Below are 17,407 nucleotides of genomic sequence, written 5' to 3' on the forward strand. Positions count from 1 at the left end.
TTTAATCAATCAATTTTTTAATTTGTATGGTTTTTGTCTCTTAAGAAGTAATCCAAAGTGCCTTACGCAGACAAAGCCTCAAAGTGGATTATGTTATATAGGAAGGCTGTTCTTAAGGATTTGGGAGGGTTTATGTGGATGCAGATAATATTACTAGTCAGGAATAGCACTTGTATTTTAAAGTCACTCTGCACTTTAATCTGAATTTAATATTCAAGCAACTCCTTCAGACTCTGCTAACCTTAAGCAGAAATTATGAGAGGAATGTGAACTGACTTTAGTCTTTGCAATAGACCTTTGTAACACTGTTATGGCATCTTAAAGCTGTCATTAACTGTGTGATGACTGAGAGTTTCAGTAGAAACTTCTAGTTCACATATTTAATCTTTTATAGTGAATCGAATGCACTTCTTAGGTCGGTAAAGGTGCTGATTTCTCGTGAGATTTTTCAAAGTTGATGGGGAGGAGGATGAAGGAAGTTAAAGAGGAGTACGAGGCCTCCCAGCAGATCTTGGAATTCCAGCCCAAACTGAGATTCTTCCCATCCCATACAAAGCTTTTTTAGATATTTCTATGAAGCAGAGGACTTTGGCAAAATCTGGGTAGTAGAAAAAGGCTGAATGTTTTAGTATCTGAGGCTTTTGGCAACCTGCATAGTTATGTTTACCTCAAGCCTGAGAGGAGGGGATAGAGGAATCCAGCACACGGAGTGTACACTTCAGACTGAACTGTCTGTGCAGACCGGTGGTTTTGAATATTTGCTGCCTAATTTAGGGGGAATTTGTTGCAGAAGGTATGGGTAGGGCTCTCCATTTTGCTTTTTCATGTACTGCTGCAGTCTTCCCCCCCGCTTCACTTTCCTTCCCATTTTGCTGTTCTAATAAGAGGAGGAATGACCAAACTATGTATTTTTCCTTAGTCATTTTCAGTTGTGCAAAATAATTTGCAGTGGCAGATGTACAGCAAGAACCCAAGTTATTTCCTTTTCAGCTACTGAATTTAGACTCTTGCTAAACGTCATAAGGAATTTCTACTCTAACTAAATGCATGCAAGTATGTGCTTCAAGAGCCATGTGGGACTCCTGATTATGTGGGAAAGTCCATCATATGTTGAACTGCAGAATTACATCTGTAGACTGCTACCACCATGCTTCTAGGATACTTAACAGATCACTGTGTATGAATAGTTAGCATATTTATTTAAATAAAGTTGTGAAACTGGAAGGTTCTGAATGTTTTTCCTACTATTGTGGCAATTACAAAACCAAATGTTGTGGTTTTCTTGCTGAATGCATTAAGTTTTATTGCGCTGTGAAAGACTTAGTCCTAGAAGCTAAGGACTGATTCTGTACTAAAGTTTAATCAACTGCATGTGCAAATCCAGGTAGAGCGTAGATGGTTCCACCTTAGGCAGATAAGGAATGTTGTATCTACGCTCAGAGTGTGTGTGCTTTGTGCTGCCTTTCTTCTCTGTTGAGACTGCTGAGGAGCACTGCAGTTTCTGTGGTAGTGCCACACTGGGATAGGACTGAGGTCAGTTCATTTTGCCTTGTTCATCAAACAAGCAGCAGATGGCTGGTAGTATGCAGAAACTATCAGCCTGGGTGAGGATCAGGCTGATGAGGAGGAGCCTGAATGTGTTCGTTGTCCAGTCTCGTTGACTCACCAAATTGGTGACTTGGTAAATGCCTTACCTTTACAGTCAAGGAATAGGATAAATTAATATAGATCTTTTTTTAAATGCTTTTTGGAGATGCCTTAAATGGCTAATCAGCAAACACACAGGCTTGTTTCCCTTTATGCACTCTGTTTCATTTTGTTGCTTCTGAGATGCTGAACATCCTGTTGGCATCATGGGAAGGTGTTCAGTGCCTTGGAAATTCAGCCCATTGCAGGTCAGCTCTTGTTTCAGCTCTTCAGCTGAGACAGCTACTGTGGACTTTGATATCACACAACTGGAAGTTGGTGGTTGCCATGGGACCATCGAGTGTGACCCAGTTACGTACAGGATGGACAAACAGAGAGCAGCCCCAAAGAAATTATACTTAATGTTTCAAAAGAGCATATTTGTCATCACGGAGAACTTGATGTTACTGTAGGAAGAAAAATGTGAATGGAAAACAGATCTCTCTAAGAAGATACTAAATCGCCCAAAAGCTGAAATTCTGGTTTAAAGAAAAAAGACAACAACTACACTAATAGCCCTCTGGCTTCAGGACACATCTACAAATTTCAAAACAAAGTACAGTAATTAAGGGGACAATGGATACATGAGAATTAGCGCACATTAGGAGTTAGGAAGTAAATCAGAGAATTAACTCTGCATATTTTCTACAGCTGAAGTATGTTAGGAAACAAATAATTCTACTTACTAGATGGAGATAATAAGTAGCTCATGCAAGAAAAGTAGAAATATTTGTTAATGCTGTTCTGTATTTGGCAAGGTCCAGAATGTGATACCATGAATGCCATTCCAACAGAGAATTAAATCCAACTTAATGAATAAAGGTTTATTACCTTCTAGGGATAGACATATGTAGATCAGCAGTGCTATGACTTCGTTGTTTTAAAGAGCTTGCTGAAAAGTCTGCAGGCCTGCAGACAATTTTTAATAACTCTTGGTATTGAGAGTCTTAAAATTAACTGTGCCAGAGTAGACAAGGGAAGGGTGGGTGACCAATTTAACCATATTCCAGCTAGCTTGACATTAATCCTCATCAAAATATTGGAGAAGTTAATGCAATATTCAATTGATGAAACATTAGACAGAGTAATTTTGGCCTGTATCACTTAAAGGGAAATGTGTCTTAGCAAAAATTGTGATATGCTGGAAACATAGTTTCCGAACATAGTTTCACTTGAGGGGGGGACCTGCATGAGGTGTAGTAAAGTTATGTCTTCAACAGGCATCTGATGCAGGGGCAGAGAGACAGTCCAACCCTTGCGGTCCCCTACTACTCCCTAGCTCCTTCCAAGTGCTACCTATAGTTCCCTTTCTCGGCAACAGCAGAGGTAGTCAGTTAGGACTTTGACATACCCCTTTGGGACTCCTGTCCTGACACTTTAGTGCTATGTGGTATTGCAAAAGTAAACGAATTAAGAACTGACTAACTGATGTTTAAAAGTTAGTCATTGGTGGTGAATCATTATCAAATGGGAATGCTTCTAGAAATCTGTTTTAAGGATTGAGGTGAGGCCAGATTCCATTGAACCTTTTCATCAAGTACCTGGAGACAAGGCCAGGGTCTGTACCGATACAGTTGGCAGGCCCTATCATGCTAGGCAGCATGGTAGGTGAGGACAAGGCAGCTTGTACAGAGTAATCTGGGTATCCTGGTGAGCTGTATCAATCAAAAGTGCATTTTAATATAGTCTGATGCAAGATCATGGGGCCTGCAGGTGTTGTACTTCAACGTAGTGACAGGATAGGAGCTTGGGGAGAAGACTACCTGGGGGTACAGTAGTGAGTAAACAACTGGACATGACTGCCCTCTTGCAGGGCAGAAAAGGTGTATCAATTTGGGTGTATAAGTAGGAGGGGCAGTGGGCAAAAGAAGGTGAATTGTGTATGATTCTGGGGTTGTGAGCAGGCTCTTGAAAACGGGAGTGAGTTCAGAAAAGAGTCAGAGGAGGTATTTGAAGGCTGGGTGGTGTTCAGGTACCACAAGGAGAGCCTGAAAAGCTCATTCTGTTGCTGGATCTGTTGTTTCTTGATAGATAAATGGGGTGACTTGATAATTGGTGGGAAGCACCTTCTGAGGAGAGCACGCTGGAGGCTAAAAGGCTAGCAGAAACAGGCGTAACACAGAACTGATGGCTGGGAGCTGAAATCAGGGAATTGGAAATAAGACATGCATTTGTAACAGTGAGAGAGCATAAGCGCTGGAACAAATAAATGACAAAGGAAAGTGGTGGATTCCACCCAAAATGTTCCCAGGGCTGAAAGCTTTTCTGGAAGTGTTATGTTAGGCAAACAAAGGTTTGGCTTACAGTTACATGTAGTCCTCTGGGCTAAATACAGGAATAATTGAGTATAGTGGTCTGCGGTATCCCTCTGGCTTCAGTAATTCATACATGGGACTATACAAACCTGCAAAACAAAATGTTCCTCACATGCTGAATAATTGAGCATGAGCTGGCCTTTCTGATGGAAAGTATATATTGTGTGTGTGTGTATGTATATACATACATATATGTGAGGCATATACATGGATGGTGCCTCTAGGCCTGAGATACGTAGTTCCTCTGTTACATATTTTGAGAGCAACAGAAGAAATTGGAGTCCACAAGTGGTTGCCAAGAGTTTCCTCACCATGCATATGGTTCCTCATGGACTCAGACCGGGAAACTTGGGTGCATTTCCACTCTGCTTATGCTAGGAAGTAATTCCTCGCTGCAGGGTGGATTAGCTTGTGTGTAGCACTGTCTGAACTCTGCTCTTCTCTCTCTGGAACTGATCTTTCTTGCATATGACCAGTTTTGGAAGCTTTGTGCTGCTCTTGCAAAGTAGTAGCTCAGATCTTTTCTGTTCCTCTTCTTGAAGGTGCATCTGACGAAGTAACAAGGAAAAGTAGAATGGAGTGGAGTAAGTGCAGTGAGAGGGCTCACAAGCAGGGAGTTTATAAGCAACATTTTTGAGGGTTCTTTTGGTGGGATTTTTTTTTCTTTTTATAGTGGACAATTAACCTCTGGAACTCGCTGCTGCATGAAACCGTTACGGGTAAGAATTAATATGATTCTAGGAAGGATTAGACACCTCAGGGAATGAAATTACTTAGTTTCATATAAATCTATAAAACCTCTTGTTCTAGGGTTTAAAAAGATTTTGTAACAATGGCATCTAACGTAGTAGGCAGATTATTCTATAACTGTTTGCTAGGAAACTTCTTTTGCTGTAACATCTGTTTCTAGCTACTTTCAACAACAGGAACTGGTGATTCAGAGGTCTGTTTCTAAATTTAATATGAGGAGCAGCATAGTGCTGGCTGAAGGAACACTGAGGGTGTGTATCCAAAGGGGAGGTGGTGATAAAGGGAGAACGCACCCTACATGCTAAAATGTGTCATTGTGCCTCTGATTGCCGGACATACTTGCTGATCTACAAACAGAATATACACGGATCAGAGTAACAAACTGGTTTTGAGCATTCAGCTTTTCAGTGATCATACTTGTACAGTGTCCCTCCATTGTATTTAAAGTAATTGATCTTCAGAGAAAATGCATCTTTATTTTTGAGGATTGATGTTTTCAGAAGTGGAGAGAGGAATGGAATGGAGCAAAGAGATTTAAGATGTGGAAGGAAGAAGGCCTAGCTGTGTGTTTTTTGTCAAGCAGAAGTCTCCAATTTCCTTTATTAACTACCTCTGGACACTTGTTCTGGAGAAAGCTTCTCTCTGTTCTTAAATTGAGCTACAAATGTTTCAATCTTCATTACCTTCTCCCTTCCCCCCCCCCCCCCCCCCCCCCTTACATGGAGGCACAGACAGGCACACCCATGACTTTATTTTCATATGACAATTGCATCTGGTAGATACTAATGGGCAAAAATCGTTGACGGGGAGGTATAGGTACAGGCTGTGAGGGATGTTTCAGTGCTTCTTCCTTTTCACTGTCCCCAAGCACTGGGAGTAGCTGCTCAGCCTTGTTGGCAATGTTTACCTCAGTATGCTCCTGAGATGTCACTTGAAGAGCAGAGAGTTCTTCTGTGTTTGTCACTGTTTGGGTCCACAGGGAAACACATGCACATGCTCAAAGAAAACCAGTCAGCTCCTGGATGTGTCTTGTGATCCACATCTTTGCATTGTCCAGGGGTCTTGGTGGAAAGGAATCTGCAGAATTGCAAAGAGAGGGAGGGAAGTCTTAAAACAAGAATATCAGAAGAATGGTATTGCAATAAAAGTTTTTTGAGCAAATGCAAAAGATCAAGCATTTTAACCTCTCTGTCCTTGTAGGTGGGAATGGTTATTTTGTGGTCATGCCATTCATGGTCCAAAGATGGGACTAGTAAGTGGACTTCCTTTGAAGCTCTGTGCAAGGATAACAGTAACAGCTCAGTTCTACCTCCCTGGGCTGCCTGTTTAGCTTAATATAGCACTAATCTGGCAAAGCATCAAGTAGGGATACTGGACCTTTGAACAGAGGAAAATACAATGTTAAAGTCATAGATGCTATGAATTAGCTCTTAAGAGCTGTATCAAGAAGCACAGTTGGTAAGTGTGGTATTTTGTGGCTCTTGTATGAATGCCATATTTCTCCCTGTGTGCAGTCATTCCAACACAAGTTAAATTCTTTGTTGTAGAAAAAGCTAAATATTTTGGAATGCTGAGCCTGAAACACAGATGATATACTGCGGCAAAAGACTCCCGTGGGATTTTTTTACGAGATGGATTTTATTTGTTAAATGAGTTTTCAGTAGTTCTTCACTACATGCTATTGTATTGCTTGCGTTATGTCTTACAGTGTCACTGGTCTCATCTGGACTGTGATGACTGAATAAATTGCATCATTTGCTAACTGTGGAAAGATGGCTTGATCCGTAAGACACATTTGTGTATATGTGCATTTTGTAATGCAATTGTAAATCATAAATTGAAGATGTTCAGTTAATGCCAACTACAAGCTGTGTTCATAGCTCTTGGTGTTCTTGTCTGCTCACAGGAGTTCCAAGAGTCAAAGGGGATCGTAGAGGAAACTGAAGCTGCTTTTGTACTTTGTTTGAGGGGGGGGGAAGTAATGAAATAAGTTATGTAGTTTAAGACATCTTGAAAATGGGGACTTTTAAGTGGTCTTTGGGTTTCTACCAAGGAACGTGCTGCTGGCATTTTGGTTTTGTGCATTAGAGGAAAGAAAACACTAGAAATCCCTTGGCTTTCATCTATAGACAACTAACTGCACTTTGCTGCTATGTTTTGGTCGTGTTGGTTTTTGACATGGTTGTGGTAATTTATAGTTTTATATCCTGTGGGTTTTCAGTGACTTAAATTACTAAGAAGAAATAGTTTGTCCTGTGGTGGTTGGTGAGATGGTGTTACAGTTGGCAGGGGGACCTTGCCTAGGGAGTTGGAGCATCAGACCTGTAGTCTGTTGTAGCTTTGACAGTGACAGCTGCCTCAGAGAAGGACTAGACAAGACTGTTAGTAGCTGTGGTGACATAACCTGATTGATTGTTCCTTGCTGACGTTTGCCTTGGAGTATAGAGGTGTAGAGCTCCTACTTAAAAAGCTTAAATGCAAGTGAACCTGGAAAGTTTGAATATTTCATGTTAATCTGCTTATGCTTTTGCTCATTGCTAATAAACTTTCATTTTGAATCTGTGTTACAGTGAGGGGGTAGAAGGATCTTTATTCAGATCTCTATTCAAATTGCAGCTATTCACAAACAGCAACTCAGAAGCAAGAAATCATTTTATGTAACTGGATAATTTCAAATGTGCCATCATCACACAATTATTTTTTTTTGTTAACTGAAGGCAGTAAAGATTCCCTAATAAATGAGTCACAATAGCATTATTGCTCTTATTTATATAACTTGAGATCTTGTAGTCTAAGCCTGTTGGCCTTTACCTCCATGAGTGTGTTAATTTTTGAAGGGGGTTTTGTTTTTGTTTTAAAGCCACTTCATGATTACTCATTTTGTTTGTTTCTTGTACATATACAGCCAGTTGCATCTTCTCCCTTTAGGGGTGGAAGTAAAGCTTTATTACAATTCGCTTCTCTTAATTTAACAAAGCAAGTATCAGTGAACATGGCCAGCTTCAGCAAATAAGTCTGAGAGCACTAAGAAGTGTTATCCCCACATTAACTGTATGTGGAAACCTCCACTACGCTCCCTGAGGAAGAGTTCCAATAACTGGAGAGAAATAGTTTTATTTGTGAATTGTACACCCACATGGAAATAGCAAAATTTCCTGCTAACTTATATCCTTCAATGATATCTTTGTTAAATCACTTTTCAGAATAGTTACATTCGAATAATTCCATTTGAATAATTCACAACGAATAATTCCAACACACTGCTAATACTTGCAAACTTTTTTAGGATGTCTTCACTTTGTGACTTTTCCTGTCGTCAAAGCGTTGCTAATGTAGAAGATAAAAGGAGATTTGTTCCTGTTTATAGCCCACAGCATAGATGTAAAGGTTCTTCCTTTTATAACTGGTCAAGCTTGAAACTTTGCCTTCCTCAAACACTCTGCCGTGTTATACAGTATGACATCTGATGCAATTCAACTGAATTTTTGGGCTGTTATCTTTTTGAGACGGGATTGCACAATGCATAATGTGGTAAGGCTTTGATATAGAGTAGGAAATTGAACCTTTTATGCAATATAAATATCAAGTGCTAGCACAGTCTAGCTCTTTGTCCAAAAATCACTTTTTTTGTTGTTGTTTGTTTGAATACAAAGGAACTCTGACCAAGACCCAGGAGCTGAGCACTACATCAGGAGCATAGAGCATACAATGCAAGTATTGTGAAAGGTAGTGGCATCTGATGCATGGCATGATGAGACAGAGAGAGGACGCCCCTAATGAGTCAGGAGCAGGATTGCCATAATGGTCTGTCATATAAAGAATGTTTTAACCCAACGGTAGCTCTGCCACTTGTAACAGAGCAAGCAGCACAATAAACCATTAGCCCTATTTTGGGACAAGGCTGCAACTTTCCAGCAAGCCTAAAGAACGATGTCTGTCTGACTGCCAGCCAGCTGTTGTACTGGCTCTTCCCTTTCTTGGCTTCAAACCCAAAATAACAGCCATCTCGTGCCTGCTTATGTGTGGTGAGCAAGGATCCACCTTCGATATTTCTGCAAAGGCCTTGTGATCCAGGGCCGCTTCACTGTGAACATGAGCATGGCTGTGTCTGTGTGCAAGAACTTACAGCAGTAGCACATCACCTGCCTTCTTAAAGTCACCATTTCAGGTCTGTCCTGCAAGGTCAATTGGTGCTGTGTGTGGATGTCCCAAGCTTTGTGATGGGGGTAGAGAATGGTCCTTCACTTTGGCTTCCTAAAGCAAGTCTGTTCTTGGGAAACTGAAACCAGTGAAGCATTAAAGGAATAATTTAATTAAGCTTTGTTAATCCAAAGTCGCTTGGTGGTTTTATGTTGAAGAGAAAGGGTTTTTATTGTTAGCCTTTGAGGAACTTGAAACCGAGATTAGAATCGCTGTTTAGTGTAAAAGGGAACAAAAACCATCGTAGAGTTCTGGGCCTTGGTAACATTTGTCTTATGTAAAAAAAATGTACTTGAGGCATAATTCGGCAGGCAAAATTCTTGGTCAAAGACAGGTTGTTACAAAACTGTATAATAAATTAAATGGATGGTTCATGTTTCGGTCTGGCCATGACAAATCCTAAACTCTTAACTGACGGTTTATGGGAATGTAGTCATATGTATATTATTGCTGTACACCCACATGCAAAGGCAGTAGTCCAAGTGTGCAGATGAGATAACAGGAATGTATAAATAAAGCGGTTGGCTAGTTGTCCTAACGTTCTTGAGTAGTTTCTTGTTAAAATAGTGCTAGTCAAACTTATGAATAGATCTGGTGTATCGAAGATTACTCGCATTCGTCTGTGACGCGATACAGGTCACTGTGTGGGCAATTTGTGGCCATTTTGTGTTTTTGTTTTGTGTTGAGTCAACAATTTGAAATGCAAACCGAGAGTTTGAGTAATCCCTGCTATCTCCTGATAGTTGCAGGTTGCCTCCAGGCTACCCTGTTCCCAGAGCGGGGTGTTTGCAGGCCCTTAGGGCTGTGCCACCTGATTGCTCGGGAGCACGAGGAGGTCTCTGCATGCCTGTGGGAGAGGAACGCTGTAGTTGTCCTGTCTCCCACCACCACTGCTGCACTGGAACTGGTGTTTTCTGGCACTGTTACAAGATAAAAGCAACATTTGCTGCATTGATCCTGCTTCATGTATGTGAGTAGGTGATGCCCTGTCCATCACACATGCCTATAGAAATACTGCTGGAAATTACGTTAGAGAACAATTTGCCTTAGGACAAGTCCTGAGTCTCCGCCTTGTTCTGCTCAGGACACCAGGGCAGCAAGGGGGGCTGGACTGCACCTCTTTCTCAAAGCCTTGCATTATGCTCAGTGGAAGGCCCAATGAGAGCCAGGACTCTGAAATCAGTGGTGATGTACTTGCACAAGCTCAGACTTTCCGTTTCCTCTGTTTTTTGAAATCTTGGCATGCTGGTGGAAGGGCTAGAAGATGATTTAGAAGGAGAGGACCCTTCTCCCCGGTCAGTATGATGCTAGTGCTGTGTCCTGAACTTGCCTTGCTGGTTACCAGCGCTTGCACAGAACCTCCTGGGGACCTGACTAGGGCCTGCTGGAGGATGTGAAAATTACCTCGTTTGGCTGTGTGTTGAAAAAATGGCAACAAGGAAATCTGACTTTTGTTTTCCTCCAGTTAGAGGGCAACTCTCCTTTTATTTCTGTAGCAGCTGGGGAGTGGCTATTGTGCTGCTTTAAGTGATGAGTAACTTGCCAAAACAAGTTCAAATGGTGAGCACCTGGGGTAAGGGGAAGCTGCCTGCAGAATAAGAAAAACTGCCTCTGGACTCATTTCCCCATTTGGCCATCCAAGCAGATAGCACGCTGGCTGTAAAAGTCAGACAGACAGTGACATGGTACATGACTGAGTGTCTGTGAAGGTGGCTGCCAAAAATGTTGTTGTGAGTGCATGGGGAAGGCTGTAGTAATCATGGCAAGGTGATAAGTGCTGGAGCAGGAGTGGCATCTGTCCGTAGATGAGATTGAATAAAATGTCTCCTTTCTATATTTTTATTTTGTTTATTTGAGTTGAAGTGAAGTATATGCTCGGAAAGCTTCATTGTCTGTTTTAAAACAGATTTGACTGGGAAGGAAAGCTTCATTGTCTGTTTTACTGGAAAGGTGGGTTTCAAGAGCTGTTATGTTTAGTGCCTTACTTTTGAGATAGCATCATCCTCAAACCAGTGGGTAGGAGTACAGCTAAGTATATAGGAATGCTGTGACTGTAAATGGATTTATCTGGACATAATGTTAAGCCTTTTCAAAGATAGCAGCACATTAAAATGTTAAGTTTGATTATACTTTTAATCACGCTGCTATCACACTTTTTAAATCTTTTTCTGAAAGGCTGATGGGTTTTGTTTTTTTGCTTTGAATTTTACGGCCACAGACATGCTTGTCATTGCCTAACAAATAATCACTTTTAGATTGTAAGCCTTCAGGGGCAAGGGTTGTCTGCCCACTCCCTGCTGGAGAGCCCTCAGTGCAGAGGTTACAATTCCAGCTGGAGCATTTGGGTCAAATCATAATACAAATTTAGCAATAGTAAATATTTAAATTGGAGGCTGTATGGATCTGTTGGTGCTGATGAATGGCAGCAAGCAACACAACTGAGCCTTACTGAACCTTTTTGCAGAGCTGGAAGCTTGCTTGTTAGAGCAGGAATGCTGCAGTCTCAGGGAAGACAGCAAGTCTTTTGGAACATTCTATTCTTAAGGCAATCTTTTGAAAGGGGTTTTGAGAAAATACAGCATAAAAAGGAAGGAGGTGATCTGAACTCATCAGCAAAATTTCAAAACACCCTCCAAAATATGTGTTGTAGCGTAATTCCTTTTTATGCTTAAGTACTGAGATTGAAGTACACACCCTGAACCAAACAATTATGGGACTAGATGGACAAAGTAAATAGCTTACCTCTTATAGAAAGCAGCTTAAGTTTAGAAGAGGAAAAAGAAATATAGTAAACTTAAATAAATCCCTTTGAGGATAAATGCTTCAGCTGCAGGCATTTTTCCTGGCATGAAACCACTGGAGATTCAGCTATTGGAAGCTTGGCAGGAATGTGGTAACATTAATAAGTCATCCTTCATCTGTTGATCAGAGTTTTACGAGAGAAGTCATCGTTGTTACCCATCTGGCAGGATGTCTGAAGCATAGAAGATCTCTTTGCTTGATAAAGAGCAGGTAGGGTTGGGAGCAGGCTATCTGTTGTGCGGTGTCTACCCAGGGTGGGGGGAGACAGGATGGTGGGAGAGGTGTCGGAGGCTGCTCAGCAGTTATCTTGAGTAGTTTCTGTGACAGCTAGTCCTTGGCTTGAGTGAGGAAGTCTCCCCTCCTCCTGGGGAGGAAAGAAGCTGTGTGACATTTAAGTAGGAACATAGTTTGATTATTGTCCCATAAAGAGTTGGAGAGACTGTGTATTTGAAAACTGAGGGTGCAGCCTATTTATTGAGCTGTAAACTTGCCTTTTTTTTTTTTATCAAGGTAGCTCTATGTTGGCATAGTGGGTAAAAGGAAAGGTGGAATTAAAGTGTGCTTTATTGTATCCTGATTCTCAGCTGCGCTTGATGCACCTTCCTACTGCTCTTGTCACGGAAAAGATCTTGGCAGAAATAGAGGAAATCTGATGTGCGAGTAGGAGGCTAGTGTTTACATGTAGCTTCTTGTGTTGCTGGTACTTTTTGGTGGGTTTTGTGTGTGTGTGTTTAATTTGCTTTTGTTGTTTTAATTTTTTAATTTGTGTGACCTTTCCTAGACGACTTTTAGCTAATGGGTGTAATGGAATTGTCACTGCATGTACTTGAAAATACAGTAGCTCATATGTGTGCAAATCTTCTATATGAAACTTCTGTTTAATGTGTAACCCAGTGAGAGTGACTGTGTTTGCTGTTCTGTCTGAAGAGATGAACCAGCTCAGGTAGGGAACAATGGAGCCTGTTCTTTAGTTAAAGGAACTTTTTGTCTGCTCTTGGCTCTAGATCTCCGTGAGGATGCTGTAAATGTTCCAGTGCAAGGTTGCTGACATGTCCATTAAAAATAAAAAGAAGGAAAGTATTCACTGAAAACAAGTTACTTTAGTTACTCAGTAAACCTGCTTCCATTCTGATGGGAGTACAGTTTAGAAATTAAGTAATCCTAGACTTTAGTACCATGAGTTAGGGTGGAGAGGTCATTTTGCCCTTAAGAGGGGCTATGAAAACCTACAGCAATGTGAACTTCAGCGACACATTTCTTCTTTTCTTTGGTAGGCACTCCTTCCTATTCTTTAGGTATGTTTAGGGTGTGTAGTTAAAGGTACTAATATATCCTGTAATAAGATTTGTATGTTTACATTCTGTGGCTTAAAATCACTGAACTAGCAGCTCTATGCCAAGTTCAATTTCTTACTGCTTTTGAAGTTGCCCCAGTTCCAAGTGAATCCAGAACAAGATGAGACAGAGACTGGCAGCGTGTGTGGCTGTGGATCAGAAAGGAGTATTTTTCAGAGGAATTGCATGAGTCGCCGAGTGCCATCTCTACCTGAGATCAAGCTATCTCATATAACAGTCTTTGTAGCCATGTGGACTTATTTAAATTTGCTTTTACATAAATAACATGTTGGGATCTAAACCATTTTTAACTGTTCTGTTTTTCAGATTTATAAACTAAAAAGGAAATATAATTTTGTTATATTTTTTTCCTTTTTCTCTTCCAATCCTTTTAATTTTTTTAGAAATTGTATCACTGGGGTTTTTTTAGTGGTAAAAAGCGGCCTCTAGGGACTAGAGTTACCAGATGTGCTTTTATTTTGGTGCAGCTTGCTTTTGCATCTTGATAAATTCCCAAAGTGCTCTGGTCAGTAGAAGTGCCAGATGTTTACTGTGTGTTTGTGTACTTCTGATAGCAGTCGTGAAAACACTGCAGAAACATCACTGGCTAAAAGACAGGGGAACAGCAGATTTCGAAATGGCAAAGGGATTAAATGTTTAACACTTGAGCACAAGCAGCTGTTAGAGTTTATTGGATGGTGTAACTTTTAATTGCATTATACGTCCATGTCAGCACAGGTTGAATCAACTGCAGTAACTTTCAGTTGTGTCTGTACTTGAGTAAAAGTGCTTAGTGTTAAACTGGGGGTCTTGCACACACTGGTTAGGCCGTCTTTTCAAGATTACTGGTTTGGGTATGTTTTAGGAATTCTGTGAAATGAGATACAAAGTGTCTGCTCACAGTTTTTGCTTGAGTCTGGCTAGGTAAAACAGAAAATGCTGTTGGAAATCTGATCACTCAGCCTTAGCGTCGCTACTTCGATCACTGGTGATGTGCTGCCTTACATAAAAGAAGGGTGAATTGGTATTGTGTAAATAACAGCGGTTGTAACAGTAAGTAAGGTTTGGAGTGCATGTGCTGGGGTACACAGAGATGTGCAACCCCATGCAACGCTACAGGCTTGGGGAAGAGTGGCTGGAAAGCTGCCCAGCAGAGACGGACCTGGGGATATTGGTCAACAGCCAGCTGAATGAATATGTGCCCAGGTGGCCAAGAAGGCCAGTAGCATCCTGGCTTGTATCAAACAGTGTGTCCAGCAGGACTAGGGAAGCGATTGTGCCCCTGTACTCAGCGCTGGTGAGGCTGCACCTTGAATACAGTGTTCAGTTTTGGGCCCCTTGCTACAAGAGAGGCATTGAGGTGCTGGAGCGTGTCCAGAGAAGGGCAACGAAGCTGGTGAAGGGTGTAGAGCACAAGTCTGATGAGGAGCGGCTGAGGGAACTGAGGTTGTTTAGCCTGGAGAAAAGGAGGCTGAGGGGAGACCTTATCACTCTCTACAACTGCCTGAAAGGAGGCTGTAGCGAGGTGGGGGTCGGTCTCTTCTCCCAGGTAACAAGCAATAGGACAAGAGGAAATGACCTCAGGTTGTGCCAGGGGAGGTTTAGATTGGATATTAGGAAAAATTTCTTCACCGAAAGGTTTGTCAAGCATTGGAACAGGCTGCCCAGGGAAGTGGCGGAGTCACCATCCCTGGAGGTATTCAAAAGACGTGCAGATGTGGTGCTTAGGGACATGGTGTAGTGGTGGACTTGGCAGTGCTAGGTTAAGGGTTGGACTCTATGATCTTAAAGGTCTTTTCCAACCTTAATGATTCTATGATTCCATGTTCTTTCCCTTCATCTGCAAGGTCCTTGTTACTCTGCTGTAGGATTTCTGTTCAGGCAGTTGTGCTAGGCAAGATTCATGTTTTTCCTGAGAGGAATGGGCTGTGAAATGCCTGTGCATTCATGGACTGTTACTTACAGATATGAAAAACATAAGTTCAGTATTTACCCCTGCTGGGGTCTGGTCTCATTAGTCATCTCTCTTGGTGTCTTGCGTGTTGCCTTGCTAGGTGGTTTGTTTTATAACTGTAAAATCACGTGGTTAACTGACTTGAACTGTAACGCATATAGTTACAATACTGAGCTCTGTACCAGCTACAGACACCCATGCAGAGGGATGCTCAAGGACCACTTTCCTCTCCACTCTTGTTTCCTTCTCCCATCTCTTCTCTCACACCCTTTATGGTCTCTGATGCTACTAACTTGCACAAAGAGAGGATGGAGAAGTGTTGCTGAACATTCAGCTTAGGATCTCTCTGAGCTTTTCAAGGTTAAAAACTGACAAGTCATATTCTGAGAGATACTGAGCACCTGCACCACACTCTGAAGCCTGGGGATAAATGTGAATAAAAACTGAAGCTTGTACTTTTGGTCAAAACAGCCCCCTCATAAAGGCATGACTCGGGAGTACTGCAGTTGGCAAAGTGGGAAGTTGCTCATTTTCTGTGCTCTGTGGATTTGCGTGTGGCCAACGCAGAGTTAATTGTGTTAATAATCTTTGAGTGCTTTGGGGAGCTAGTCAGAAGTACAACAGTGGGCTCCTGTTTTGAAAGTCATCCTTAAACAGACCTCTCCGGTCATTCACAGCAAGGCAAGAATGAGGTATGATTCGAGAGTTTATTGTTAGGGAAATGATGGCTGCTAATACTGCTTTTTAAATATCACATTGATTACAAAACCATCTCTGTAGGAGTGGTGTATAGCACTAGACCTTCAAAGAGCTGGTAAACAAGGAAGATTCAGTGTAAACACTTAAATAGCAGGATCCAAAAGTAGGTTAGAGTGTTATACAACCTGAAAAAGCCCAGCTTTGAAGGGCAGAATTTTTGAAGATTAAAAAAAAGAAAAAAGCTTTTTATAGATTTAATTTTTGTAAATGGGTACTAATATGATATTCATTATATAAAGCAAGAATCTTATTTTTGTCTCCAACTTACTGAAGCCTAATATTTCTGTATGCAGTCTGAGAGAAATTAGATTTTGATAATTTTTTGTTTACCGAATTACTGTCAGTCAGGTTAATGTTGTTCATGAAGATGATGATTCCCTAGTTGGGGAATTTATTTACAGTCTATATCAGAGAGTATATATTCCCTTCAAGGGAAAGTCCAAAATTACAGCTGTGCAATTTGGGCAGTGGGATGGGGGAGTTGGGGAGATGGGTTAGTTGTGGGGGGTTTTGTTTGGTTTTTTTGTTTCTCAAATAACGTATGAGTGGTGCTAATTATCCTCCTTAATCATGTAAGTATGTTATAGCATCATATTTTACCATATATATTTATATAATGAGATTTAGTTATAATTAAAAGCTATTGTGGAACTCTTGTTCCTTAGTTGGAATGTTTTTCTCTATAGGAAATCTCCTTTCAGCTTTGTGTTCATTGCTTTCTCCTTATTCAGTTATCATCCATTACGCCCACAGAGCATCTTGTGGTACACCATCTCTAAAATACTACCTTCAGGGTGACATGCAATTAACTTTAAGAAAGTCAAATCAGATAAATATCCCATCCCATAGAAATCTGCTTAGCCTGGAATATCAAACAGGCCAAACAAATAACAATTTGCTCAGTCAAGGGATGGCCAAACAAAAACAAACCAACCCAGATCTTGCGGATTGATCTAAAACTGGTAGATTTCGTTGCTGTCAGATGTTTAGGGAAGAAATAGGGAGTGGGAATTCTTGTCATTCTAATTTGGTGGGGGAAAAAAATGGAAAACGTTTTCCATGCAGGTTCTTAAGTTAAATGTTTCTGATGTTCCTGAGACAAAAGCACTAATCAGGAAATATCTGATACCATAAGCTGCACTGTAGTCCTTGCGTTCTGGTGTTAGTTAATGTTCTGCAATACCTTCTGTTGCTGAAGAAGTAGCAAAGCATTTCATATAGTAGAGAAACACTATAAAAATACCTATTTAAGAATACATGTGTTGTATTTTATTGTGGAATGTTTCCTGGGCTTTTCAGGCAATAGGGGCACTCAACACGCAAATCCATTCTTAGCTGCATTTGAGGGTTTGATTTGTAGGATGCTTGAGAAGAGAAGCGGTAGTCATAGTTGTACCTAAAACTGGGTTTGTAACTTCAGTCGGGTCAGGTAGAGCAAAGCACAATAATCCCCTGTGGAATAAAGCAGCAGAGTTAAGTTCTTAAGAACTCCTCTAACTCTGTTAACTCCTCTTTTTCAAATGGGCTGCTGCTTCTCTACAGCTATCCAGAGGCAGTGCCTCAGCCACCATACCAGGAGCTGCAAACTGGGCTAGGAATAGTTGTAA

At 41.1% G+C, this 17,407-nt stretch overlaps 1 protein-coding gene and 1 long non-coding RNA gene across 4 annotated transcripts in view; both read left to right on the forward strand.

The window, feature by feature from the left end:
* Positions 1 to 17,407, forward strand: part of LRRC8D (leucine rich repeat containing 8 VRAC subunit D) — a 54,096-nt gene that overhangs the window by 26,209 nt on the left and 10,480 nt on the right. The window lies entirely within an intron of this gene.
* LOC140654699 (uncharacterized) lies at positions 4,697 to 8,100 on the forward strand. Its single transcript, XR_012043497.1, has 3 exons — positions 4,697 to 4,720; positions 6,460 to 6,535; positions 8,038 to 8,100. It is a non-coding gene; the product is annotated as an uncharacterized lncRNA (long non-coding RNA).

The sequence above is a fragment of the Ciconia boyciana genome, chromosome 7 (genome assembly GCF_034638445.1).
Source record: "Ciconia boyciana chromosome 7, ASM3463844v1, whole genome shotgun sequence".
Taxonomy (NCBI): Eukaryota; Metazoa; Chordata; class Aves; order Ciconiiformes; family Ciconiidae; genus Ciconia; species Ciconia boyciana.